Below are 27,815 nucleotides of genomic sequence, written 5' to 3'. Positions count from 1 at the left end.
GGCTGTCACTAGCGTGAGCGTTGCGTGAGCGTCGTGTAAAGTCGGCTGCAGGGGTGATTGCCAAGTTTGGGCAGCGTTTCGTAGTATATCAGTGCAATGAAGACGTGTCCCAGTGTTTCGCAGGTGGACGACAAGAGTTTTACACAGTAGCAAAGAGCGAGGCACTGAGTTGGCATGAACAATGGAGAGCACAATGGGGCTCGAGATGTGCTTGTTACCTCAGGTGCTGTATGATTGTCGACAAGGAGTGAAAAGGACCAATTTGTGACCGCCCTTTCAATTCAAAACAGACGGAATTTGCATTCGTAATACCAGAGCATCGAAACTACTTGGAACTCTTGTGTATATGAACGTGTCCGCGCCTTTGTACTCTGGTACGTTCGCCGCTACAAACCAACCAACCATCGTGCCCGTGCACATCAGAGTCGCAAAGAATGGAGAATAGCCAGGCTTGGTCGTGTGTGCAGCCGTAGCTCAGTTGGCAGATCGTTCGCTTAGCGTGTGAAAGGTCTCGGGTTCAATCCCCGGCTCTTCCATGTTTTGTGGTCAGTGCATGGTAAGTGTTGGTCGCGGCGAACATAAAGGCACGCAAGAAGTTGCAAAACCAGCGTCACAGACTGATATGATGTATACTGTCATCAGGAGAGCCAGATGTAAGTGTGGGGACCGGCTGTTACCGAGGTGTCATCGAGTGCAGATCTGTCTTAGGTATCACGGCATAACGTCATTGAAGTCTAGAGAGTGGACAACACGTTCGTCTTACTCAGAGCGGTGTCCGAACTCTATTTTCGACGTTATGCGTGCCACTTTCATTGTGGCCAACTACGATTCGATACAGAATGCACGAAACCTAAAAGACACCCTCACTGATACATAGAAAGTGTCGTTTGTCTGCGGAATAATGGGAGTGCAAGGGTCTGTGACGTTGATATGGCTGTATGTAGCACTATTGGTCAACGGGGGGGTGGGCGTAGCTCAGATGGTAGAGCGTTCGCTTAGAGTGCGAGAGGTACTGGGATCGATACCCAGCGCCTCCAGAATTTTTAACACACCTACAAGCGCACCTTGCCATGCAAGTGGAATAATTCCCAACCAGCAGAGGTGTCTAGGCAGATACAAGCGAACGATTAGCATCCACAATTGTCAAGCGTGCTTTTATCCGTGCGCAGGAAGCACCATCCTCCCACACCTACTCTTAATTTAGAAACAGTACAAATGTTCCCATAAGATTCTCAAGCCTACGTCGGAAAGAACTGCCTTGCGCCGAGTTCACGTAAATCCCACTGCACGTTCCCATTCTTTGCGTGCAGTCGGCTGCTACTGGTGTTGCTGGTTGTGACTGCTGATAACAGATGCCGTAGCAATCAATTCATGGAGTGAGTTGTATGTTTTGCGATAGTCTGTCTCTGACAAGCAAGCACAGGTGATATAGGTGCGAACACAGGAAGCTTGCAGCCCCTCGTTGCCTGCAGACACAGAGCAGCCACACTAGGAGAGCGGCCTAAGCCGTAAGCGAAATGTGCTCATTCGCTTTGGCGCGACGTCGAACTATAAATAAGGCTGTCACTAGCGTGAGCGTCGTGTAAAGTAGGAAAAGTCGGCTGCAGGGGTGATTGCCAAGTTTGGGCAGCGTTTCGTAGTATATCAGTGCAATGAAGACGTGTCCCAGTGTTTCGCAGTTGGACGACAAGAGTTTTACACAGTAGCAAAGAGCGAGGCACTGAGTTGGCATGAACAATGGAGAGCACAATGGGGCTCGAGATGTGCTTGTTACCTCAGGTGCTGTGTGATTGTCGACAAGGAGTGAAATGGACCAATTTGTGACCGCCCTTTCAATTTAAGACGTTAAAAACAGACGGAATTTGCATTCGTAATACCAAGGCATCGGAACTACTTGGAACTCTTGTGTATATGAACGTGTCCGCGCCTTTGTACTCTGGTACGTTCGCCGCTACAAACCAACCAACCATCGTGCCCGTGTACATCAGAGTCGCAAAGAATGGAGATTAGCTAGGCTTGTCGTGTGTGCAGCCGTAGATCAGTTGGCAGATCGTTCGCTTAGCGTGTGAAAGGTCTCGGGTTCAATCCCCGGCTCCTCCATGTTTTGTGGTCAGTGCATGGTAAGTGTTGGTCGCGGCGAACATAAAGGCACGCAAGAAGTTGCAAAACCAGCGTCACAGACTGATATGATGTATACTGTCATCAGGAGAGCCAGATGTAAGTGTGGGGACCGGCTGTTATCGAGGTGTCATCGAGTGCAGATCTGTCTTAGGTATCACGGCATAACGTCATTAAAGTCTAGAGAGTGGACAACACGTTCGTCTTACTCAGAGCGGTGTCCGAACTCTATTTTCGACGTTATGCGTGCCACTTTCATTGTGGCCAACTACGATTCGATACAGAATGCACGAAACCTGAAAGACATCCTCACTGATACATAGAAAGTGTCGTTTGTCTGCGGAATAATGGGAGTGCAAGGGTCTGTGACGTTGATATGGCTGTATGTAGCACTATTAGTCAACGGGGGGGTGGGCGTAGCTCAGATGGTAGAGCGCTCGCTTAGCGTGAGAGAGGTACTGGGATCGATACCCAGCGCCTCCAGAATTTTTAACACACCTACAAGCGCACCTTGCCATGCAAGTGGAATAATTCCCAACCAGCAGAGGTGTCTAGGCAGATACAAGCGAACGATTAGCATCCACAATTGTCAAGCGTGCTTTTATCAGTGCGCAGGAAGCACCCTCCTCCCACACCTACACTTAATTTAGAAACAGTACAAATGTTCCCATAAGATTCTCAAGCCTACGTCGGAAAGATCTGCCTTGCGCCGAGTTCACGTAAATCCCACCGCACGTTCCCATTCTTTGCGTGCAGTCGGCTGCTACTGGTGTTGCTGGTTGTGACTGCTGATAACAGATGCCGTAGCAATCAATTCATGGAGTGAGTTGTATGTTTTGCGATAGTCTGTCTCTGACAAGCAAGCACATGTGATATAGGTGCGAACACAGGAAGCTTGCAGCCCCTCGTTGCCTGCAGACACAGAGCAGCCATACTAGGAGAGCGGCTTAAGCCGTAGGCGAAATGTGCTCATTCGCTTTGGTGCGACGTCGAACTATAAATAAGGCTGTCACTAGCGTGAGCGTCGTGTAAAGTCGGCTGCAGGGGTGATTGCCAAGTTTGGGCAGCGTTTCGTAGTATATCAGTGCAACGAAGACGTGTCCCAGTGTTTCGCAGTTGGCCGACAAGAGTTTTACACAGTAGCAAAGAGCGGGGCACTGAGTTGGCATGAACAATGGAGAGCACAATGGGGCTCGAGATGTGCTTGTTACCTCAGGTGCTGTGTGATTGTGGACAAGGAGTGAAATGGACCAATTTGTGAACGCCCTTTCAATTTAAGACGTTAAAAACAGACGGAATTTGCATTCGTAATACCAGAGCATCGGAACTACTTGGAACTCTTGTGTATATGAACGTGTCCGCGCCTTTGTACTCTGGTACCTTCGCCGCTACAAACCAACCAACCATCGTGCCCGTGCACATCACACTCGCAAACAATGGAGAATAGCCAGGCTTGGTCGTGTGTGCAGCCGTAGCTCAGTTGGCAGATCGTTCGCTTAGCGTGTGAAAGGTCTCGGGTTCAATCCCCGGCTTCTCCATGTTTTGTGGTCAGTGCATGGTAAGTGTTGGTCGCGGCGAACATAAAGGCACGCAAGAAGTTGCAAAACCAGCGTCACAGACTGATATGATGTATACTGTCATCAGGAGAGCCAGATGTAAGTGTGGGGACCGGCTGTTATCGAGGTGTCATCGAGTGCAGATCTGTCTTAGGTATCACGGCATAACGTCATTGAAGTCTAGAGAGTGGACTACACGTTCGTCTTACTCAGAGCGGTGTCCGAACTCTATTTTCGACGTTATGCGTGCCACTTTCATTGTGGCCAACTACGATTCGATACAGAATGCACGAAACCTGAAAGACACCCTCACTGATACATAGAAAGTGTCGTTTGTCTGCGGAATAATGGGAGTGCAAGGGTCTGTGACGTTGATATGGCTGTATGTAGCACTATTATTCAACAGGGGGGTGGGCGTAGCTCAGATGGTAGAGCGCTCGCTTAGAGTGCGAGAGGTACTGGAATCGATACCCAGCGCCTCCAGAATTTTTAACACACCTACAAGCGCACCTTGCCATGCAAGTGGAATAATTCCCAACCAGCAGAGGTGTCTAGGCAGATACAAGCGAACGATTAGCATCCACAATTGGCAAGCGTGCTTTTATCCGTGCGCAGGAAGCACCCTCCTCCCACACCTACTCTTAATTTAGAAACAGTACAAATGTTCCCATAAGATTCTCAAGCCTACGTCGGAAAGATCTGCCTTGCGCCGAGTTCACGTAAATCCCACTGCACGTTCCCATTCTTTGCGTGCAGTCGGCTGCTACTGGTGTTGCTGGTTGTGACTGCTGATAACAGATGCCGTAGCAATCAATTCATGGAGTGAGTTGTATGTTTTGCGATAGTCTGTCTCTGACAAGCAAGCACATGTGATATAGGTGCGAACACAGGAAGCTTGCAGCCCCTCGTTGCCTGCAGACACAGAGCAGCCATACTAGGAGAGCGGCTTAAGCCGTAGGCGAAATGTGCTCATTCGCTTTGGTGCGACGTCGAACTATAAATAAGGCTGTCACTAGCGTGAGCGTCGTGTAAAGTCGGAAAAGTCGGCTGCAGGGGTGATTGCCAAGTTTGGGCAGCGTTTCGTAGTATATCAGTGCAATGAAGACGTGTCCCAGTGTTTCGCAGTTGGCCGACAAGAGTTTTACACAGTAGCAAAGAGCGGGGCACTGAGTTGGCATGAACAATGGAGAGCACAATGGGGCTCGAGATGTGCTTGTTACCTCAGGTGCTGTGTGATTGTCGACAAGGAGTGAAATGGACCAATTTGTGAACGCCCTTTCAATTTAAGACGTTAAAAACAGACGGAATTTGCATTCGTAATACCAGAGCATCGGAACTACTTGGAACTCTTGTGTATATGAACGTGTCCGCGCCTTTGTACTCTGGTACCTTCGCCGCTACAAACCAACCAACCATCGTGCCCGTGCACAACAGAGTCGCAAAGAATGGAGAATAGCCAGGCTTGGTCGTGTGTGCAGCCGTAGCTCAGTTGGCAGATCGTTCGCTTAGCGTGTGAAAGGTCTCGGGTTCAATCCCCGGCTGCTCCATGTTTTGTGGTCAGTGCATGGTAAGTGTTGGTCGCGGCGAACATAAAGGCACGCAAGAAGTTGCAAAACCAGCGTCACAGACTGATATGATGTATACTGTCATCAGGAGAGCCAGATGTAAGTGTGGGGACCGGCTGTTATCGAGGTGTCATCGAGTGCAGATCTGTCTTAGGTATCACGGCATAACGTCATTGAAGTCTAGAGAGTGGACTACACGTTCGTCTTACTCAGAGCGGTGTCCGAACTCTATTTTCGACGTTATGCGTGCCACTTTCATTGTGGCCAACTACGATTCGATACAGAATGCACGAAACCTGAAAGACACCCTCACTGATACATAGAAAGTGTCGTTTGTCTGCGGAATAATGGGAGTGCAAGGGTCTGTGACGTTGATATGGCTGTATGTAGCACTATTATTCAACAGGGGGGTGGGCGTAGCTCAGATGGTAGAGCGCTCACTTAGAGTGCGAGAGGTACTGGGATCGATACCCAGCGCCTCCAGAATTTTTAACACACCTACAAGCGCACCTTGCCATGCAAGTGGAATAATTCCCAACCAGCAGAGGTGTCTAGGCAGATACAAGCGAACGATTAGCATCCACAATTGGCAAGCGTGCTTTTATCCGTGCGCAGGAAGCACCCTCCTCCCACACCTACTCTTAATTTAGAAACAGTACAAATGTTCCCATAAGATTCTCAAGCCTACGTCGGAAAGATCTGCCTTGCGCCGAGTTCACGTAAATCCCACTGCACGTTCCCATTCTTTGCGTGCAGTCGGCTGCTACTGGTGTTGCTGGTTGTGACTGCTGATAACAGATGCCGTAGCAATCAATTCATGGAGTGAGTTGTATGTTTTGCGATGGTCTGTCTCTGACAAGCAAGCACAGGTGATATAGGTGCGAACACAGGAAGCTTGCAGCCCCTCGTTGCCTGCAGACACAGAGCAGCCACACTAGGAGAGCGGCCTAAGCCGTAGGCGAAATGTGCTCATTCGCTTTGGCGCGACGTCGAACTATAAATAAGGCTGTCACTAGCGTGAGCGTTGCGTGAGCGTCGTGTAAAGTCGGCTGCAGGGGTGGGTGCCAAGTTTGGGCAGCGTTTCGTAGTATATCAGTGCAATGAAGACGTGTCCCAGTGTTTCGCAGTTGGACGACAAGAGTTTTACACAGTAGCAAAGAGCGAGGCACTGAGTTGGCATGAACAATGGAGAGCACAATGGGGCTCGAGATGTGCTTGTTACCTCAGGTGCTGTGTGATTGTCGACAAGGAGTGAAATGGACCAATTTGTGACCGCCCTTTCAATTTAAGATGTTAAAAACAGACGGAATTTGCATTCGTAATACCAGAGCATCGGAACTACTTGGAACTCTTGTGTATATGAACGTGTCCGCGCCTTTGTACTCTGGTACCTTCGCCGCTACAAACCAACCAACCATCGTGCCCGTGCACATCAGAGTCGCAAAGAATGGAGAATAGCCAGGCTTGGTCGTGTGTGCAGCCGTAGCTCAGTTGGCAGATCGTTCGCTTAGCGTGTGGAAGGTCTCGGGTTCAATCCCCGGCTCCTCCACGTTTTGTGGTCAGTGCATGGTAAGTGTTGGTCGCGGCGAACATAAAGGCACGCAAGAAGTTGCAAAACCAGCGTCACAGACTGATATGATGTATACTGTCATCAGGAGAGCCAGATGTAAGTGTGGGGACTGGCTGTTATCGAGGTGTCATCGAGTGCAGATCTGTCTTAGGTATCACGGCATAACGTCATTGAAGTCTAGAGAGTGGACAACACGTTCGTCTTACTCAGAGCGGTGTCCGAACTCTATTTTCGACGTTATGCGTGCCACTTTCATTGTGGCCGACTACGATTCGATACAGAATGCACGAAACCTGAAAGACACCCTCACTGATACATAGAAAGTGTCGTTTGTCTGCGGAATAATGGGAGTGCAAGGGTCTGTGACGTTGATATGGCTGTATGTAGCACTATTAGTCAACGGGGGGGTGGGCGTAGCTCAGATGGTAGAGCGCTCGCTTAGCGTGCGAGAGGTACTGGGATCGATACTCAGCGCCTCCAGAATTTTTAACACACCTACAAGCGCACCTTGCCATGCAAGTGGAATAATTCCCAACCAGCAGAGGTGTCTAGGCAGATACAAGCGAACGATTAGCAACCACAATTGTCAAGCGTGCTTTTATTCGTGCGCAGGAAGCACCCTCCTCCCACACCTACACTTAATTAAGAAACAGTACAAATGTTCCCATAAGATTCTCAAGCCTACGTCGGAAAGATCTGCCTTGCGCCGAGTTCACGTAAATCCCACTGCACGTTCCCATTCTTTGCGTGCAGTCGGCTGCTACTGGTGTTGGTGGTTGTGACTGCTGATAACAGATGCCGTAGCAATCAATTCATGGAGTGAGTTGTATGTTTTGCGATAGTCTGTCTCTGACAAGCAAGCACAGGTGATATAGGTGCGAACACAGGAAGCTTGCAGCCCCTCGTTGCCTGCAGACACAGAGCAGCCACACTAGGAGAGCGGCCTAAGCCGTAGGCGAAATGTGCTCATTCGCTTTGGCGCGACGTCGAACTATAAATAAGGCTGTCACTAGCGTGAGCGTCGTGTAAAGTCGGAAAAGTCGGCTGCAGGGGTGATTGCCAAGTTTGGGCAGCGTTTCGTAGTATATCAGTGCAATGAAGACGTGTCCCAGTGTTTCGCAGTTGGACGACAAGAGTTTTACACAGTAGCAAAGAGAGAGGCACTGAGTTGGCATGAACAATGGAGAGCACAATGGGGCTCGAGACGTGCTTGTTACCTCAGGTGCTGTGTGATTGTCGACAAGGAGTGAAATGGACCAATTTGTGACCGCCCTTTCAATTTAAGACGTTAAAAACAGACGGAATTTGCATTCGTAATACCAGAGCATCGGAACTACTTGGAACTCTTGTGTATATGAACGTGTCCGCGCCTTTGTACTCTGGTACGTTCGCCGCTACAAACCAACCAACCATCGTGCCCGTGCACATCAGAGTCGCAAAGAATGGAGAATAGCCAGGCTTGGTCGTGTGTGCAGCCGTAGCTCAGTTGGCAGATCGTACGCTTAGCGTGTGAAAGGTCTCGGGTTCAATCCCCGGCTCCTCCATGTTTCGTGGTCAGTGCATGGTAAGTGTTGGTCGCGGCGAACATAAAGGCACGCAAGAAGTTGCAAAACCAGCGTCACAGACTGATATGATGTATACTGTCATCAGGAGAGCCAGATGTAAGTGTGGGGACCGGCTGTTATCGAGGTGTTATCGAGTGCAAATCTGTCTTAGGTATCACGGCATAACGTCATTGAAGTCTAGAGAGTGGACAACACGTTCGTCTTAATCAGAGCGGTGTCCGAACTCTATTTTCGACGTTATGCGTGCCACTTTCATTGTGGCCAACTACGATTCGATACAGAATGCACGAAACCTGAAAGACACCCTCACTGATACATAGAAAGTGTCGTTTGTCTGCGGAATAATGGGAGTGCAAGGGTCTGTGACGTTGATATGGCTGTATGTAGCACTATTAGTCAACGGGGGGGGTGGGCGTAGCTCAGATGGTAGAGCGCTCGCTTAGCGTGCGAGAGGTACTGAGATCGATACTCAGCGCCTCCAGAATTTTTAACACACCTACAAGCGCACCTTGCCATGCAAGTGGAATAATTCCCAACCAGCAGAGGTGTCTAGGCAGATACAAGCGAACGATTAGCAACCACAATTGTCAAGCGTGCTTTTATTCGTGCGCAGGAAGCACCCTCCTCCCACACCTACACTTAATTAAGAAACAGTACAAATGTTCCCATAAGATTCTCAAGCCTACGTCGGAAAGATCTGCCTTGCGCCGAGTTCACGTAAATCCCACTGCACGTTCCCATTCTTTGCGTGCAGTCGGCTGCTACTGGTGTTGCTGGTTGTGACTGCTGATAACAGATGCCGTAGCAATCAATTCATGGAGTGAGTTGTATGTTTTGCGATAGTCTGTCTCTGACAAGCAAGCACAGGTGATATAGGTGCGAACACAGGAAGCTTGCAGCCCCTCGTTGCCTGCAGACACAGAGCAGCCACACTAGGAGAGCGGCCTAAGCCGTAGGCGAAATGTGCTCATTCGCTTTGGCGCGACGTCGAACTATAAATAAGGCTGTCACTAGCGTGAGCTTCGTGTAAAGTCGGAAAAGTCGGCTGCAGGGGTGATTGCCAAGTTTGGGCAGCGTTTCGTAGTATATCAGTGCAATGAAGACGTGTCCCAGTGTTTCGCAGTTGGACGACAAGTGTTTTACACAGTAGCAAAGAGAGAGGCACTGAGTTGGCATGAACAATGGAGAGCACAATGGGGCTCGAGACGTGCTTGTTACCTCAGGTGCTGTGTGATTGTCGACAAGGAGTGAAATGGACCAATTTGTGAGCGCCCTTTCAATTTAAGACGTTAAAAACAGACGGAATTTGCATTCGTAATACCGGAGCATCGGAACTACTTGGAACTCTTGTGTATATGAACGTGTCCGCGCCTTTGTACTCTGGTACGTTCGCCGCTACAAACCAACCAACCATCGTGCCCGTGCACATCAGAGTCGCAAAGAATGGAGAATAGCCAGGCTTGGTCGTGTGTGCAGCCGTAGCTCAGTTGGCAGATCGTACGCTTAGCGTGTGAAAGGTCTCGGGTTCAATCCCCGGCTCCTCCATGTTTCGTGGTCAGTGCATGGTAAGTGTTGGTCGCGGCGAACATAAAGGCACGCAAGAAGTTGCAAAACCAGCGTCACAGACTGATATGATGTATACTGTCATCAGGAGAGCCAGATGTAAGTGTGGGGACCGGCTGTTATCGAGGTGTTATCGAGTGCAAATCTGTCTTAGGTATCACGGCATAACGTCATTGAAGTCTAGAGAGTGGACAACACGTTCGTCTTAATCAGAGCGGTGTCCGAACTCTATTTTCGACGTTATGCGTGCCACTCTCATTGTGGCCGACTACGATTCGATACAGAATGCACGAAACCTGAAAGACACCCTCACTGATACATAGAAAGTGTCGTTTGTCTGCGGAATAATGGGAGTGCAAGGGTCTGTGACGTTGATATGGCTGTATGTAGCACTATTAGTCAACGGGGGGGTGGGCGTAGCTCAGATGGTAGAGCGCTCGCTTAGCGTGCGAGAGGTACTGGGATCGATACCCAGCGCCTCCAGAATTTTTAACACACCTACAAGCGCACCTTGCCATGCAAGTGGAATAATTCCCAACCAGCAGAGGTGTCTAGGCAGATACAAGCGAACGATTAGCAACCACAATTGTCAAGCGTGCTTTTATTCGTGCGCAGGAAGCACCCTCCTCCCACACCTACACTTAATTAAGAAACAGTACAAATGTTCCCATAAGATTCTCAAGCCTACGTCGGAAAGATCTGCCTTGCGCCGAGTTCACGTAAATCCCACTGCACGTTCCCATTCTTTGCGTGCAGTCGGCTGCTACTGGTGTTGCTGGTTGTGACTGCTGATAACAGATGCCGTAGCAATCAATTCATGGAGTGAGTTGTATGTTTTGCGATAGTCTGTCTCTGACAAGCAAGCACAGGTGATATAGGTGCGAACACAGGAAGCTTGCAGCCCCTCGTTGCCTGCAGACACAGAGCAGCCACACTAGGAGAGCGGCCTAAGCCGTAGGCGAAATGTGCTCATTCGCTTTGGCGCGACGTCGAACTATAAATAAGGCTGTCACTAGCGTGAGCGTCGTGTAAAGTCGGATAAGTCAGCTGCAGGGGTGATTGCCAAGTTTGGGCAGCGTTTCGTAGTATATCAGTGCAATGAAGACGTGTCCAAGTGTTTCGCAGTTGGACGACAAGAGTTTTACACAGTAGCAAAGAGAGAGGCACTGAGTTGGCATGAACAATGGAGAGCACAATGGGGCTCGAGATGTGCTTGTTACCTCAGGTGCTGTGTGATTGTCGACAAGGAGTGAAATGGACCAATTTGTGACCGCCCTTTCAATTTAAGACGTTAAAAACAGACGGAATTTGCATTCGTAATACCAGAGCATCGGAACTACTTGGAACTCTTGTGTATATGAACGTGTCCGCGCCTTTGTACTCTGGTACGTTCGCCGCTACAAACCAACCAACCATCGTGCCCGTGCACATCAGAGTCGCAAAGAATGGAGAAAAGCCAGGCTTGGTCGTGTGTGCAGCCGTAGCTCAGTTGGCAGATCGTTCGCTTAGCGTGTGAAAGGTCTCGGGTTCAATCCCCGGCTCCTCCATGTTTTGTGGTCAGTGCATGGTAAGTGTTGGTCGCGGCGAACATAAAGGCACGCAAGAAGTTGCAAAACCAGCGTCACAGACTGATATGATGTATACTGTCATCAGGAGAGCCAGATGTAAGTGTGGGGACCGGCTGTTATCGAGGTGTTATCGAGTGCAGATCTGTCTTAGGTATCACGGCATAACGTCATTGAAGTCTAGAGAGTGGACAACACGTTCGTCTTACTCAGAGCGGTGTCCGAACTCTATTTTCGACGTTATGCGTGCCACTTTCATTGTGGCCGACTACGATTCGATACAGAATGCACGAAACCTGAAAGACACCCTCACTGATACATAGAAAGTGTCGTTTGTCTGCGGAATAATGGGAGTGCAAGGGTCTGTGACGTTGATATGGCTGTATGTAGCACTATTAGTCAACGGGGGGTGGGCGTAGCTTAGATGGTAGAGCGCTCGCTTAGCGTGCGAGAGGTACTGGGATCGATACCCAGCGCCTCCAGAATCTTTAACACACCTACAAGCGCACCTTGCCATGCAAGTGGAATAATTCCCAACCAGCAGAGGTGTCTAGGCAGATACAAGCGAACGATTAGCAACCACAATTGTCAAGCGTGCTTTTATTCGTGCGCAGGAAGCACCCTCCTCCCACACCTACACTTAATTAAGAAACAGTACAAATGTTCCCATAAGATTCTCAAGCCTACGTCGGAAAGATCTGCCTTGCGCCGAGTTCACGTAAATCCCACTGCACGTTCCCATTATTTGCGTGCAGTCGGCTGCTACAGGTGTTGCTGGTTGTGACTGCTGATAACAGATGCCGTAGCAATCAATTCATGGAGTGAGTTGTATGTTTTGCGATAGTCTGTCTCTGACAAGCAAGCACAGGTGATATAGGTGCGAACACAGGAAGCTTGCAGCCCCTCGTTGCCTGCAGACACAGAGCAGCCACACTAGGAGAGCGGCCTAAGCCGTAGGCGAAATGTGCTCATTCGCTTTGGCGCGACGTCGAACTATAAATAAGGCTGTCACTAGCGTGAGCGTCGTGTAAAGTCGGAAAAGTCGGCTGCAGGGGTGATTGCCAAGTTTGGGCAGCGTTTCGTAGTATATCAGTGCAATGAAGACGTGTCCCAGTGTATCGCAGTTGGACGACAAGAGTTTTACACAGTAGCAAAGAGCGAGGCACTGAGTTGGCATGAACAATGGAGAGCACAATGGGGCTCGAGATGTGCTTGTTACCTCAGGTGCTGTGTGATTGTCGACAAGGAGTGAAATGGACCAATTTGTGACCGCCCTTTCAATTTAAGACGTTAAAAACAGACGGAATTTGCATTCGTAATACCAGAGCATCGGAACTACTTGGAACTCTTGTGTATATGAACGTGTCCGCGCCTTTGTACTCTGGTACGTTCGCCGCTACAAACCAACCAACCATCGTGCCCGTGCACATCAGAGTCGCAAAGAATGGAGAATAGCCAGGCTTGGTCGTGTGTGCAGCCGTAGTTCAGTTGGCAGATCGTTCGCTTAGCGTGTTAAAGGTCTCGGGTTCAATCCCCGGCTCCTCCATGTTTTGTGGTCAGTGCATGGTAAGTGTTGGTCGCGGCGAACATAAAGGCACGCAAGAAATTGCAAAACCAGCGTCACAGACTGATATGATGTATACTGTCATCAGGAGAGCCAGATGTAAGTGTGGGGACCGGCTGTTATCGAGGTGTTATCGAGTGTAGATCTGTCTTAGGTATCACGGCATAACGTCATTGAAGTCTAGAGAGTGGACAACACGTTCGTCTTACTCAGAGCGGTGTCCGAACTCTATTTTCGACGTTATGCGTGCCACTTTCATTGTGGCTGACTACGATTCGACACAGAATGCACGAAACCTGAAAGACACCCTCACTGATACATAGAAAGTGTCGTTTGTCTGCGGAATAATGGGAGTGCAAGGGTCTGTGACGTTGATATGGCTGTATGTAGCACTATTAGTCAGCGGGGGGGTGGGCGTAGCTCAGATGGTAGAGCGCTCGCTTAGCGTGCGAGAGGTACTGGGATCGATACCCAGCGCCTCCAGAATTTTTAACACACCTACAAGCGCACCTTGCCATGCAAGTGGAATAATTCCCAACCAGCAGAGGTGTCTAGGCAGATACAAGCGAACGATTAGCAACCACAATTGTCAAGCGTGCTTTTATTCGTGCGCAGGAAGCACCCTCCTCCCACACCTACACTTAATTAAGAAACAGTACAAGTGTTCCCATAAGATTCTCAAGCCTACGTCGGAAAGATCTGCCTTGCGCCGAGTTCACGTAAATCCCACTGCACGTTCCCATTCTTTGCGTGCAGTCGGCTGCTACTGGTGTTGCTGGTTGTGACTGCTGATAACAGATGCCGTAGCAATCAATTCATGGAGTGAGTTGTATGTTTTGCGATAGTCTGTCTCTGACAAGCAAGCACAGGTGATATAGGTGCGAACACAGGAAGCTTGCAGCCCCTCGTTGCCTGCAGACACAGAGCAGCCACACTAGGAGAGCGGCCTAAGCCGTAGGCGAAATGTGCTCATTCGCTTTGGCGCGACGTCGAACTATAAATAAGGCTGTCACTAGCGTGAGCGTCGTGTAAAGTCGGAAAAGTCGGCTGCAGGGGTGATTGCCAAGTTTGGGCAGCGTTTCGTAGTATATCAGTGCAATGAAGACGTGTCCCAGTGTTTCGCAGTTGGACGACAAGATTTTTACACAGTAGCAAAGAGCGAGGCACTGAGTTGGCATGAACAATGGAGAGCACAATGGGGCTCGAGACGTGCTTGTTACCTCAGGTGCTGTGTGATTGTCGACAAGGAGTGAAATGGACCAATTTGTGACCGCCCTTTCAATTTAAGACGTTAAAAACAGACGGAATTTGCATTCGTAATACCAGAGCATCGGAACTACTTGGAACTCTTGTGTATATGAACGTGTCCGCGCCTTTGTACTCTGGTACGTTCGCCGCTACAAACCAACCAACCATCGTGCCCGTGCACATCAGAGTCGCAAAGAATGGAGAATAGCCAGGCTTGGTCGTGTGTGCAGCCGTAGCTCAGTTGGCAGATCGTTCGCTTAGCGTGTGAAAGGTCTCGGGTTCAATCCCCGGCTCCTCCATGTTTTGTGGTCAGTGCATGGTAAGTGTTGGTCGCGGCGAACATAAAGGCACGCAAGAAGTTGCAAAACCAGCGTCACAGACTGATATGATGTATACTGTCATCAGGAGAGCCAGATGTAAGTGTGGGGACCGGCTGTTATCGAGGTGTTATCGAGTGCAGATCTGTCTTAGGTATCACGGCATAACGTCATTGAAGTCTAGAGAGTGGACAACACGTTCGTCTTACTCAGAGCGGTGTCCGAACTCTATTTTCGACGTTGTGCGTGCCACTTTCATTGTGGCTGACTACGATTCGACACAGAATGCACGAAACCTGAAAGACACCCTCACTGATGCATAGAAAGTGTCGTTTGTCTGCGGAATAATGGGAGTGCAAGGGTCTGTGACGTTGATATGGCTGTATGTAGCATTGTTAGCCAACGGGGGGGTGGGCGTAGCTCAGATGGTAGAGCGCTCGCTTAGCGTGCGAGGGGTACTATGATCGATACCCACCGCCTCCAGAATTTTTAACACACCTACAAGCGCACCTTGCCATGCAAGAGGAATAATTCCCAACCAGCAGAGGTGTCTAGGCAGATACAAGCGAACGATTAGCAACCACAATTGTCAAGCGTGCTTTTATTCGTGCGCAGGAAGCACCCTCCTCCCACACCTACACTTAATTAAGAAACAGTACAAATGTTCCCATAAGATTCTCAAGCCTACGTCGGAAAGATCTGCCTTGCGCCGAGTTCACGTAAATCCCACTGCACGTTCCCATTCTTTGCGTGCAGTCGGCTGCTACTGGTGTTGCTGGTTGTGACTGCTGATAACAGATGCCGTAGCAATCATTTCATGGAGTGAGTTGTATGTTTTGCGATAGTCTGTCTCTGACAAGCAAGCACAGGTGATATAGGTGCGAACACAGGAAGCTTGCAGCCCCTCGTTGCCTGCAGACACAGAGCAGCCACACTAGGAGAGCGGCCTAAGCCGTAGGCGAAATGTGCTCATTCGCTTTGGCGCGACGTCGAACTATAAATAAGGCTGTCACTAGCGTGAGCGTCGTGTAAAGTCGGAAAAGTCGGCTGCAGGGGTGATTGCCAAGTTTGGGCAGCGTTTCGTAGTATATCAGTGCAATGAAGACGTGTCCCAGTGTTTCGCAGTTGGACGACAAGAGTTTTACACAGTAGCAAAGAGCGAGGCACTGAGTTGGCATGAACAATGGAGAGCACAATGGGGCTCGAGATGTGCTTGTTACCTCAGGTGCTGTGTGATTGTCGACAAGGAGTGAAATGGACCAATTTGTGACCGCCCTTTCAATTTAAGACGTTAAAAACAGACGGAATTTGCATTCGTAATACCAGAGCATCGGAACTACTTGGAACTCTTGTGTATATGAACGTGTCCGCGCCTTTGTACTCTGGTACGTTCGCCGCTACAAACCAACCAACCATCGTGCCCGTGCACATCAGAGTCGCAAAGAATAGAGAATAGCCAGGCTTGCTCGTGTGTGCAGCCGTAGCTCAGTTGGCAGATCGTTCGCTTAGCGTGTTAAAGGTCTCGGGTTCAATCCCCGGCTCCTCCATGTTTTGTGGTCAGTGCATGGTAAGTGTTGGTCGCGGCGAACATAAAGGCACGCAAGAAGTTGCAAAACCAGCGTCACAGACTGATATGATGTATACTGTCATCAGGAGAGCCAGATGTAAGTGTGGGGACCGGGTGTTATCGAGTGCAGATCTGTCTTAGGTATCACGGCATAACGTCATTGAAGTCTAGAGAGTGGACAACACGTTCGTCTTACTCAGAGCGGTGTCCGAACTCTATTTTCGACGTTATGCGTACCACTTTCATTGTGGCCGACTACGATTCGATACAGAATGCACGAAACCTGAAAGACACCCTCACTGATACATAGAAAGTGTCGTTTGTCTGCGGAATAATGGGAGTGCAAGGGTCTGTGACGTTGATATGGCTGTATGTAGCACTATTATTCAACGGGGGGTGGCCGTAGCTCAGATGGTAGAGCGCTCGCTTAGCGTGGGAGAGGTTCTGGGATCGATACCCAGCGCCTCCAGAATTTTTAACACACCTACAAGCGCACCTTGCCATGCAAGTGGAATAATTCCCTACCAGCAGAGGTGTCTAGGCAGATACAAGCGAACGATTAGCAACCACAATTGTCAAGCGTGCTTTTATTCGTGAGCAGGAAGCACCCTCCTCCCACACCTACACTTAATTAAGAAACAGTACAAATGTTCCCATAAGATTCTCAAGCCTACGTCGGAAAGATCTGCCTTGCGCCGAGTTCACGTAAATCCCACTGCACGTTCCCATTCTTTGCGTGCAGTCGGCTGCTACTGGTGTTGCTGGTTGTGACTGCTGATAACAGATGCCGTAGCAATCAATTCATGGAGTGAGTTGTATGTTTTGCGATAGTCTGTCTCTGACAAGCAAGCACAGGTGATATAGGTGCGAACACAGGAAGCTTGCAGCCCCTCGTTGCCTGCACACACAGAGCAGCCACACTAGGAGAGCGGCCTAAGCCGTAGGCGAAATGTGCTCATTCGCTTTGGCGCGACGTCGAACTATAAATAAGGCTGTCACTAGCGTGAGCGTCGTGTAAAGTCGGAAAAGTCGGCTGCAGGGGTGATTGCCAAGTTTGGGCAGCGTTTCGTAGTATATCAGTGCAATGAAGACGTGTCCCAGTGTTTCGCAGTTGGACGACAAGAGTTTTACACAGTAGCAAAGAGCGAGGCACTGAGTTGGCATGAACAATGGAGAGCACAATGGGGCTCGAGACGTGCTTGTTACCTCAGGTGCTGTGTGATTGTCGACAAGGAGTGAAATGGACCAATTTGTGACCGCCCTTTCAATTTAAGACGTTAAAAACAGACGGAATTTGCATTCGTAATACCAGAGCATCGGAACTACTTGGAACTCTTGTGTATATGAACGTGTCCGCGCCTTTGTACTCTGGTACGTTCGCCGCTACAAACCAACCAACCATCGTGCCCGTGCACATCAGAGTCGCAAAGAATGGAGAATAGCCAGGCTTGGTCGTGTGTGCAGCCGTAGCTCAGTTGGCAGATCGTTCGCTTAGCGTGTGAAAGGTCTCGGGTTCTATCCCCGGCTGCTCCATGTTTTGTGGTCAGTGCATGGTAAGTGTTGGTCGCGGCGAACATAAAGGCACGCAAGAAGTTGCAAAACCAGCGTCACAGACTGATATGATGTATACTGTCATCAGGAGAGCCAGATGTAAGTGTGGGGACCGGCTGTTATCGAGGTGTTATCGAGTGCAGATCTGTCTTAGGTATCACGGCATAACGTCATTGAAGTCTAGAGAGTGGACAACACGTTCGTCTTACTCAGAGCGGTGTCCGAACTCTATTTTCGACGTTATGCGTACCACTTTCAATGTGGCCGACTACGATTCGATACAGAATGCACGAAACCTGAAAGACACCCTCACTGATACATAGAAAGTGTCGTTTGTCTGCGGAATAATGGGAGTGCAAGGGTCTGTGACGTTGATATGGCTGCATGTAGCACTATTATTCAACGGGGGGTGGACGTAGCTCAGATGGTAGAGCGCTCGCTTAGCGTGCGAGAGGTACTGGGATCGATACCCAGCGCCTCCAGAATTTTTAACACACCTACAAGCGCACCTTGCCATGCAAGTGGAATAATTCCCTACCAGCAGAGGTGTCTAGGCAGATACAAGCGAACGATTAGCAACCACAATTGTCAAGCGTGCTTTTATTCGTGCGCAGGAAGCACCCTCCTCCCACACCTACACTTAATTAAGAAACAGTACAAATGTTCCCATAAGATTCTCAAGCCTACGTCGGAAAGATCTGCCTTGCGCCGAGTTCACGTAAATCCCACTGCACGTTCCCATTCTTTGCGTGCAGTCGGCTGCTACTGGTGTTGCTGGTTGTGACTGCTGATAACAGATGCCGTAGCAATCAATTCATGGAGTGAGTTGTATGTTTTGCGATAGTCTGTCTCTGACAAGCAAGCACAGGTGATATAGGTGCGAACACAGGAAGCTTGCAGCCCCTCGTTGCCTGCAGACACAGAGCAACCACACTAGGAGAGCGGCCTAAGCCGTAGGCGAAATGTGCTCATTCGCTTTGGCGCGACGTCGAACTATAAATAAGGCTGTCACTAGCGTGAGCGTCGTGTAAAGTCGGAAAAGTCGGCTGCAGGGGTGATTGCCAAGTTTGGGCAGCGTTTCGTAGTATATCAGTGCAATGAAGACGTGTCCCAGTGTTTCGCAGTTGGACGACAAGAGTTTTACACAGTAGCAAAGAGCGAGGCACTGAGTTGGCATGAACAATGGAGAGCACAATGGGGCTCGAGACGTGCTTGTTACCTCAGGTGCTGTGTGATTGTCGACAAGGAGTGAAATGGACCAATTTGTGACCGCCCTTTCAATTTAAGACGTTAAAAACAGACGGAATTTGCATTCGTAATACCAGAGCATCGGAACTACTTGGAACTCTTGTGTATATGAACGTGTCCGCGCCTTTGTACTCTGGTACCTTCGCCGCTACAAACCAACCAACCATCGTGAACGTGCACATCACAGTCGCAAAGAATGGAGAATAGCCAGGCTTGGTCGTGTGTGCAGCCGTAGCTCAGTTGGCAGATCGTTCGCTTAGCGTGTGAAAAGTCTCGGGTTCAATCCCCGGATCCTCCATGTTCTATGGTCAGTGCATGGTAAGTGTTGGTCGCGGCGAACATAAAGGCACGCAAGAAGTTGCAAAACCAGCGTCACAGACTGATATGATGTATACTGTCATCAGGAGAGCCAGATGTAAGTGTGGGGACCGGCTGTTATCGAGGTGTTATCGAGTGCAGATCTGTCTTAGGTATCACGGCATAACGTCATTGAAGTCTAGAGAGTGGACAACACGTTCGTCTTACTCAGAGCGGTGTCCGAACTCTATTTTCGACGTTATGCGTGCCACTTTCATTGTGGCTGACTACGATTCGACACAGAATGCACGAAACCTGAAAGACACCCTCACTGATACATAGAAAGTGTCGTTTGTCTGCGGAATAATGGGAGTGCAAGGGTCTGTGACGTTGATATGGCTGTATGTAGCACTATTAGTCAACGGGGGGGGGGGGTGGGAGTAGCTCAGATGGTAGAGCGCTCGCTTAGCGTGCGAGGGGTACTGGGATCGATACCCAGCGCCTCCAGAATTTTTAACACACCTACAAGCGCACCTTGCCATGCAAGAGGAATAATTCCCAACCAGCAGAGGTGTCTAGGCAGATACAAGCGAACGATTAGCAACCACAATTGTCAAGCGTGCTTTTATTCGTGCGCAGGAAGCACCCTCCTCCCACACCTACACTTAATTAAGAAACAGTACAAGTTTTCCCATAAGATTCTCAAGCCTACGTCGGAAAGATCTGCCTTGCGCCGAGTTCACGTAAATCCCACTGCACGTTCCCATTCTTTGCGTGCAGTCGGCTGCTACTGGTGTTGCTGGTTGTGACTGCTGATAACAGATGCCGTAGCAATCAATTCATGGAGTGAGTTGTATGTTTTGCGATAGTCTGTCTCTGACAAGCAAGCACAGGTGATATAGGTGCGAACACAGGAAGCTTGCAGCCCCTCGTTGCCTGCAGACACAGAGCAACCACACTAGGAGAGCGGCCTAAGCCGTAGGCGAAATGTGCTCATTCGCTTTGGCGCGACGTCGAACTATAAATAAGGCTGTCACTAGCGTGAGCGTCGTGTAAACTCGGAAAAGTCGGCTGCAGGGGTGATTGCCAAGTTTGGGCAGCGTTTCGTAGTATATCAGTGCAATGAAGACGTGTCCCAGTGTTTCGCAGTTGGACGACAAGAGTTTTACACAGTAGCAAAGAGCGAGGCACTGAGTTGGCATGAACAATGGAGAGCACAATGGGGCTCGAGACGTGCTTGTTACCTCAGGTGCTGTGTGATTGTCGACAAGGAGTGAAATGGACCAATTTGTGACCGCCCTTTCAATTTAAGACGTTAAAAACAGACGGAATTTGCATTCGTAATACCAGAGCATCGGAACTACTTGGAACTCTTGTGTATATGAACGTGTCCGCGCCTTTGTACTCTGGTACCTTCGCCGCTACAAACCAACCAACCATCGTGCCCGTGCACATCAGAGTCGCAAAGAATGGAGAATAGCCAGGCTTCGTCGTGTGTGCAGCCGTAGCTCAGTTGGCAGATCGTTCGCTTAGCGTGTGAAAGGTCTCGGGTTCAATCCCCGGCTCCTCCATGTTTTGTGGTCAGTGCATGGTAAGTGTTGGTCGCGGCGAACATAAAGGCACGCAAGAAGTTGCAAAACCAGCGTCACAGACTGATATGATGTATACTGTCATCAGGAGAGCCAGATGTAAGTGTGGGGACCGGCTGTTATCGAGGTGTTATCGAGTGCAGATCTGTCTTAGGTATCACGGCATAACGTCATTGAAGTCTAGAGAGTGGACAACACGTTCGTCTTACTCAGAGCGGTGTCCGAACTCTATTTTCGACGTTATGCGTGCCACTTTCATTGTGGCCGACTACGATTCGATACAGAATGCACGAAACCTGAAAGACACCCTCACTGATACATAGGAAGTGTCGTTTGTCTGCGGAATAATGGGAGTGCAAGGGTCTGTGACGTTGATATGGCTGTATGTAGCACTATTAGTCAACGGGGGGGTGGGCGTAGCTCAGATGGTAGAGCGCTCGCTTAGCGTGCGAGAGGTACTGGGATCGATACCCAGCGCCTCCAGAATTTTTAACACACCTACAAGCGCACCTTGCCATGCAAGTGGAATAATTCCCAACCAGCAGAGGTGTCTAGGCAGATACAAGCGAACGATTAGCAACCACAATTGTCAAGCGTGCTTTTATTCGTGCGCAGGAAGCACCCTCCTCCCACACCTACACTTAATTAAGAAACAGTACAAATGTTCCCATAAGATTCTCAAGCCTACGTCGGAAAGATCTGCCTTGCGCCGAGTTCACGTAAATCCCACTGCACGTTCCCATTCTTTGCGTGCAGTCGGCTGCTACTGGTGTTGCTGGTTGTGACTGCTGATAACAGATGCCGTAGCAATCAATTCATGGAGTGAGTTGTATGTTTTGCGATAGTCTGTCTCTGACAAGCAAGCACAGGTGATATAGGTGCGAACACAGGAAGCTTGCAGCCCCTCGTTGCCTGCAGACACAGAGCAGCCACACTAGGAGAGCGGCCTAAGCCGTAGGCGAAATGTGCTCATTCGCTTTGGCGCGACATCGAACTATAAATAAGGCTGTCACTAGCGTGAGCGTCGTGTAAAGTCGGAAAAGTCGGCTGCAGGGGTGATTGCCAAGTTTGGGCAGCGTTTCGTAGTATATCAGTGCAATGAAGACGTGTCCCAGTGTTTCGCAGTTGGACGACAAGAGTTTTACACAGTAGCAAAGAGCGAGGCACTGAGTTGGCATGAACAATGGAGAGCACAATGGGGCTCGAGATGTGCTTGTTACCTCAGGTGCTGTGTGATTGTCGACAAGGAGTGAAATGGACCAATTTGTGACCGCCCTTTCAATTTAAGACGTTAAAAACAGACGGAATTTGCATTCGTAATACCAGAGCATCGGAACTACTTGGAACTCTTGTGTATATGAACGTGTCCGCGCCTTTGTACTCTGGTACCTTCGCCGCTACAAACCAACCAACCATCGTGCCCGTGCACATCAGAGTCGCAAAGAATGGAGAATAGCCAGGCTTGCTCGTGTGTGCAGCCGTAGCTCAGTTGGCAGATCGTTCGCTTAGCGTGTTAAAGGTCTCGGGTTCAATCCCCGGCTCCTCCATGTTTTGTGGTCAGTGCATGGTAAGTGTTGGTCGCGGCGAACATAAAGGCACGCAAGAAGTTGCAAAACCAGCGTCACAGACTGATATGATGTATACTGTCATCAGGAGAGCCAGATGTAAGTGTGGGGACCGGGTGTTATCGAGTGCAGATCTGTCTTATGTATCACGGCATAACGTCATTGAAGTCTAGAGAGTGGACAACACGTTCGTCTTACTCAGAGCGGTGTCCGAACTCTATTTTCGACGTTATGCGTACCACTTTCATTGTGGCCGACTACGATTCGATACAGAATGCACGAAACCTGAAAGACACCCTCACTGATACATAGAAAGTGTCGTTTGTCTGCGGAATAATGGGAGTGCAAGGGTCTGTGACGTTGATATGGCTGTATGTAGCACTATTAGTCAACGGGGGGGGGGGGTGGGCGTAGCTCAGATGGTAGAGCGCTCGCTTAGCGTGCGAGGGGTACTGGGATCGATACCCAGCGCCTCCAGAATTTTTAACACACCTACAAGCGCACCTTGCCATGCAAGAGGAATAATTCCCAACCAGCAGAGGTGTCTAGGCAGATACAAGCGAACGATTAGCAACCACAATTGTCAAGCGTGCTTTTATTCGTGCGCAGGAAGCACCCTCCTCCCACACCTACACTTAATTAAGAAACAGTACAAGTTTTCCCATAAGATTCTCAAGCCTACGTCGGAAAGATCTGCCTTGCGCCGAGTTCACGTAAATCACACTGCACGTTCCCATTCTTTGCGTGCAGTCGGCTGCTACTGGTGTTGCTGGTTGTGACTGCTGATAACAGATGCCGTAGCAATCAATTCATGGAGTGAGTTGTATGTTTTGCGATAGTCTGTCTCTGACAAGCAAGCACAGGTGATATAGGTGCGAACACAGGAAGCTTGCAGCCCCTCGTTGCCTGCAGACACAGAGCAACCACACTAGGAGAGCGGCCTAAGCCGTAGGCGAAATGTGCTCATTCGCTTTGGCGCGACGTCGAACTATAAATAAGGCTGTCACTAGCGTGAGCGTCGTGTAAACTCGGAAAAGTCGGCTGCAGGGGTGATTGCCAAGTTTGGGCAGCGTTTCGTAGTATATCAGTGCAATGAAGACGTGTCCCAGTGTTTCGCAGTTGGACGACAAGAGTTTTACACAGTAGCAAAGAGCGAGGCACTGAGTTGGCATGAACAATGGAGAGCACAATGGGGCTCGAGACGTGCTTGTTACCTCAGGTGCTGTGTGATTGTCGACAAGGAGTGAAATGGACCAATTTGTGACCGCCCTTTCAATTTAAGACGTTAAAAACAGACGGAATTTGCATTCGTAATACCAGAGCATCGGAACTACTTGGAACTCTTGTGTATATGAACGTGTCCGCGCCTTTGTACTCTGGTACGTTCGCCGCTACAAACCAACCAACCATCGTGCCCGTGCACATCAGAGTCGCAAAGAATGGAGAATAGCCAGGCTTGGTCGTGTGTGCAGCCGTAGCTCAGTTGGCAGATCGTTCGTTTAGCGTGTGAAAGGTCTCGGGTTCAATCCCCGGCTCCTCCATGTTTTGTGGTCAGTGCATGGTAAGTGTTGGTCGCGGCGAACATAAAGGCACGCAAGAAGTTGCAAAACCAGCGTCACAGACTGATATGATGTATACTGTCATCAGGAGAGCCAGATGTAAGTGTGGGGACCGGCTGTTATCGAGGTGTTATCGAGTGCAGATCTGTCTTAGGTATCACGGCATAACGTCATTGAAGTCTAGAGAGTGGACAACACGTTCGTCTTACTCAGAGCGGTGTCCGAACTCTATTTTCGACGTTATGCGTGCCACTTTCATTGTGGCCGACTACGATTCGATACAGAATGCACGAAACCTGAAAGACACCCTCACTGATACATAGAAAGTGTCGTTTGTCTGCGGAATAATGGGAGTGCAAGGGTCTGTGACGTTGATATGGCTGTATGTAGCACTATTAGTCAACGGGGGGGTGGGCGTAGCTCAGATGGTAGAGCGCTCGCTTAGCGTGCGAGAGGTACTGGGATCGATACCCAGCGCCTCCAGAATTTTTAACACACCTACAAGCGCACCTTGCCATGCAAGTGGAATAATTCCCAAGCAGCAGAGGTGTCTAGGCAGATACAAGCGAACGATTAGCAACCACAATTGTCAAGCGTGCTTTTATTCGTGCGCAGGAAGCACCCTCCTCCCACACCTACACTTAATTAAGAAACAGTACAAGTGTTCCCATAAGATTCTCAAGCCTACGTCGGAAAGATCTGCCTTGCGCCGAGTTCACGTAAATCCCACTGCACGTTCCCATTCTTTGCGTGCAGTCGGCTGCTACTGGTGTTGCTGGTTGTGACTGCTGATAACAGATGCCGTAGCAATCAATTCATGGAGTGAGTTGTATGTTTTGCGATAGTCTGTCTCTGACAAGCAAGCACAGGTGATATAGGTGCGAACACAGGAAGCTTGCAGCCCCTCGTTGCCTGCAGACACAGAGCAGCCACACTAGGAGAGCGGCCTAAGCCGTAGGCGAAATGTGCTCATTCGCTTTGGCGCGACGTCGAACTATAAATAAGGCTGTCACTAGCGTGAGCGTTGCGTGAGCGTCGTGTAAAGTCGGAAAAGTCGGCTGCAGGGGTGATTGCCAAGTTTGGGCAGCGTTTCGTAGTATATCAGTGCAATGAAGACGTGTCCCAGTGTTTCGCAGTTGGACGACAAGATTTTTACACAGTAGCAAAGAGCGAGGCACTGAGTTGGCATGAACAATGGAGAGCACAATGGGGCTCGAGACGTGCTTGTTACCTCAGGTGCTGTGTGATTGTCGACAAGGAGTGAAATGGACCAATTTGTGACCGCCCTTTCAATTTAAGACGTTAAAAACAGACGGAATTTGCATTCGTAATACCAGAGCATCGGAACTACTTGGAACTCTTGTGTATATGAACGTGTCCGCGCCTTTGTACTCTGGTACGTTCGCCGCTACAAACCAACCAACCATCGTGCCCGTGCACATCAGAGTCGCAAAGAATGGAGAATAGCCAGGCTTGGTCGTGTGTGCAGCCGTAGCTCAGTTGGCAGATCGTTCGCTTAGCGTGTGAAAGGTCTCGGGTTCAATCCCCGGCTCCTCCAAGTTTTGTGGTCAGTGCATGGTAAGTGTTGGTCGCGGCGAACATAAAGGCACGCAAGAAGTTGCAAAACCAGCGTCACAGACTGATATGATGTATACTGTCATCAGGAGAGCCAGATGTAAGTCTGGGGACGAGGTGTTATCGAGTGCAGATCTGTCTTAGGTATCACGGCATAACGTCATTGAAGTCTAGAGAGTGGACAACACGTTCGTCTTACTCAGAGCGGTGTCCGAACTCTATTTTCGACGTTATGCGTGCCACTTTCATTGTGGCTGACTACGATTCGACACAGAATGCACGAAACCTGAAAGACACCCTCACTGATACATAGAAAGTGTCGTTTGTCTGCGGAATAATGGGAGTGCAAGGGTCTGTGACGTTGATATGGCTGTATGTAGCACTATTAGCCAAGGGGGGGGGGGGGGGGGGGTGGGCGTAGCTCAGATGGTAGAGCGCTCGCTTAGCGTGCAAGGGGTACTGGGATCGATACCCAGCGCCTCCAGAATTTTTAACACACCTACAAGCGCACCTTGCCATGCAAGAGGAATAATTCCCAACCAGCAGAGGTGTCTAGGCAGATACAAGCGAACGATTAGCAACCACAATTGTCAAGCGTGCTTTTATTCGTGCGCAGGAAGCATCCTCCTCCCACACCTACACTTAATTAAGAAACAGTACAAGTTTTCCCATAAGATTCTCAAGCCTACGTCGGAAAGATCTGCCTTGCGCCGAGTTCACGTAAATCCCACTGCACGTTCCCATTCTTTGCGTGCAGTCGGCTGCTACTGGTGTTGCTGGTTGTGACTGCTGATAACAGATGCCGTAGCAATCAATTCATGGAGTGAGTTGTATGTTTTGCGATAGTCTGTCTCTGACAAGGAAGCACAGGTGATATAGGTGCGAACACAGGAAGCTTGCAGCCCCTCGTTGCCTGCAGACACAGAGCAGCCACACTAGGAGAGCGGCCTAAGCCGTAGGCGAAATGTGCTCATTCGCTTTGGCGCGACGTCGAACTATAAATAAGGCTGTCACTAGCGTGAGCGTTGCGTGAGCGTCGTGTGAGGTCGGAAAAGTCGGCTGCAGGGGTGATTGCCAAGTTTGGGCAGCGTTTCGTAGTATATCAGTGCAATGAAGACGTGTCCCAGTGTTTCGCAGTTGGACGACAAGAGTTTTACACAGTAGCAAAGAGCGAGGCACTGAGTTGGCATGAACAATGGAGAGCACAATGGGGCTCGAGACGTGCTTGTTACCTCAGGTGCTGTGTGATTGTCGACAAGGAGTGAAATGGACCAATTTGTGACCGCCCTTTCAATTTAAGACGTTAAAAACAGACGGAATTTGCATTCGTAATACTAGAGCATCGGAACTACTTGGAACTCTTGTGTATATGAACGTGTCCGCGCCTTTGTACTCTGGTACGTTCGCCGCTACAAACCAACCAACCATCGTGCCCGTGCACATCAGAGTCGCAAAGAATGGAGAACAGCCAGGCTTGGTCGTGTGTGCAGCCGTAGCTCAGTTGGCAGATCGTTCGCTTAGCGTGTGAAAGGTCTCGGGTTCAATCCCCGGCTCCTCCATGTTTTGTGGTCAGTGCATGGTAAGTGTTGGTCGCGGCGAACATAAAGGCACGCAAGAAGTTGCAAAACCAGCGTCACAGACTGATATGATGTATACTGTCATCAGGAGAGCCACATGTAAGTGTGGGGACCGGCTGTTATCGAGGTGTTATCGAGTGCAGATCTGTCTTAGGTATCACGGCATAACGTCATTGAAGTCTAGAGAGTGGACAACACGTTCGTCTTACTCAGAGCGGTGTCCGAACTCTATTTTCGACGTTATGCGTGCCACTTTCATTGTGGCCGACTACGATTCGATACAGAATGCACGAAACCTGAAAGACACCCTCACTGATACATAGAAAGTGTCGTTTGTCTGCGGAATAATGGGAGTGCAAGGGTCTGTGACGTTGATATGGCTGTATGTAGCACTATTAGTCAACGAGGGGGTGGGCGTAGCTCAGATGGTAGAGCGCTCGCTTAGCGTGCGAGAGGTACTGGGATCGATACCCAGCGCCTCCAGAATTTTTAACACACCTACAAGCGCACCTTGCCATGCAAGTGGAATAATTCCCTACCAGCAGAGGTGTCTAGGCAGATACAAGCGAACGATTAGCAACCACAATTGTCAAGCGTGCTTTTATTCGTGCGCAGGAAGCACCCTCCTCCCACACCTACACTTAATTAAGAAACAG

The 27,815-nt window shown here is 49.6% G+C and overlaps 9 non-coding genes across 9 annotated transcripts; all 9 read left to right on the top strand.

Moving 5' to 3' along the window:
* The first annotated feature begins 963 nt into the window (after positions 1-963).
* Positions 964-1,037, top strand: Trnas-aga (transfer RNA serine (anticodon AGA)). Its single transcript has one exon. It is a non-coding gene; the product is annotated as a tRNA-Ser (tRNA).
* Positions 1,038-10,346: 9,309 nt separating this feature from the next.
* Positions 10,347-10,420, top strand: Trnaa-agc (transfer RNA alanine (anticodon AGC)). Its single transcript has one exon. It is a non-coding gene; the product is annotated as a tRNA-Ala (tRNA).
* A 1,490-nt stretch (positions 10,421-11,910) lies between these two features.
* On the top strand, positions 11,911-11,984 carry Trnaa-agc (transfer RNA alanine (anticodon AGC)). Its single transcript has one exon. It is a non-coding gene; the product is annotated as a tRNA-Ala (tRNA).
* Positions 11,985-13,475: 1,491 nt separating this feature from the next.
* Positions 13,476-13,549, top strand: Trnaa-agc (transfer RNA alanine (anticodon AGC)). The gene has a single exon. It is a non-coding gene; the product is annotated as a tRNA-Ala (tRNA).
* A 4,608-nt stretch (positions 13,550-18,157) lies between these two features.
* Positions 18,158-18,231, top strand: Trnaa-agc (transfer RNA alanine (anticodon AGC)). The gene has a single exon. It is a non-coding gene; the product is annotated as a tRNA-Ala (tRNA).
* Positions 18,232-21,292: 3,061 nt separating this feature from the next.
* On the top strand, positions 21,293-21,366 carry Trnaa-agc (transfer RNA alanine (anticodon AGC)). The gene has a single exon. It is a non-coding gene; the product is annotated as a tRNA-Ala (tRNA).
* Positions 21,367-22,851: 1,485 nt separating this feature from the next.
* On the top strand, positions 22,852-22,925 carry Trnaa-agc (transfer RNA alanine (anticodon AGC)). Its single transcript has one exon. It is a non-coding gene; the product is annotated as a tRNA-Ala (tRNA).
* A 1,491-nt stretch (positions 22,926-24,416) lies between these two features.
* On the top strand, positions 24,417-24,490 carry Trnaa-agc (transfer RNA alanine (anticodon AGC)). Its single transcript has one exon. It is a non-coding gene; the product is annotated as a tRNA-Ala (tRNA).
* Positions 24,491-27,568: 3,078 nt separating this feature from the next.
* Trnaa-agc (transfer RNA alanine (anticodon AGC)) lies at positions 27,569-27,642 on the top strand. Its single transcript has one exon. It is a non-coding gene; the product is annotated as a tRNA-Ala (tRNA).
* Positions 27,643-27,815: the final 173 nt, after the last annotated feature.

This window comes from Schistocerca gregaria, chromosome 11, assembly GCF_023897955.1.
Source record: "Schistocerca gregaria isolate iqSchGreg1 chromosome 11, iqSchGreg1.2, whole genome shotgun sequence".
Lineage (NCBI taxonomy): Eukaryota > Metazoa > Arthropoda > Insecta > Orthoptera > Acrididae > Schistocerca > Schistocerca gregaria.
Note: the sequence above shows the minus strand (reverse complement) of the source record. Positions and strands in the feature narration are given on the sequence as shown.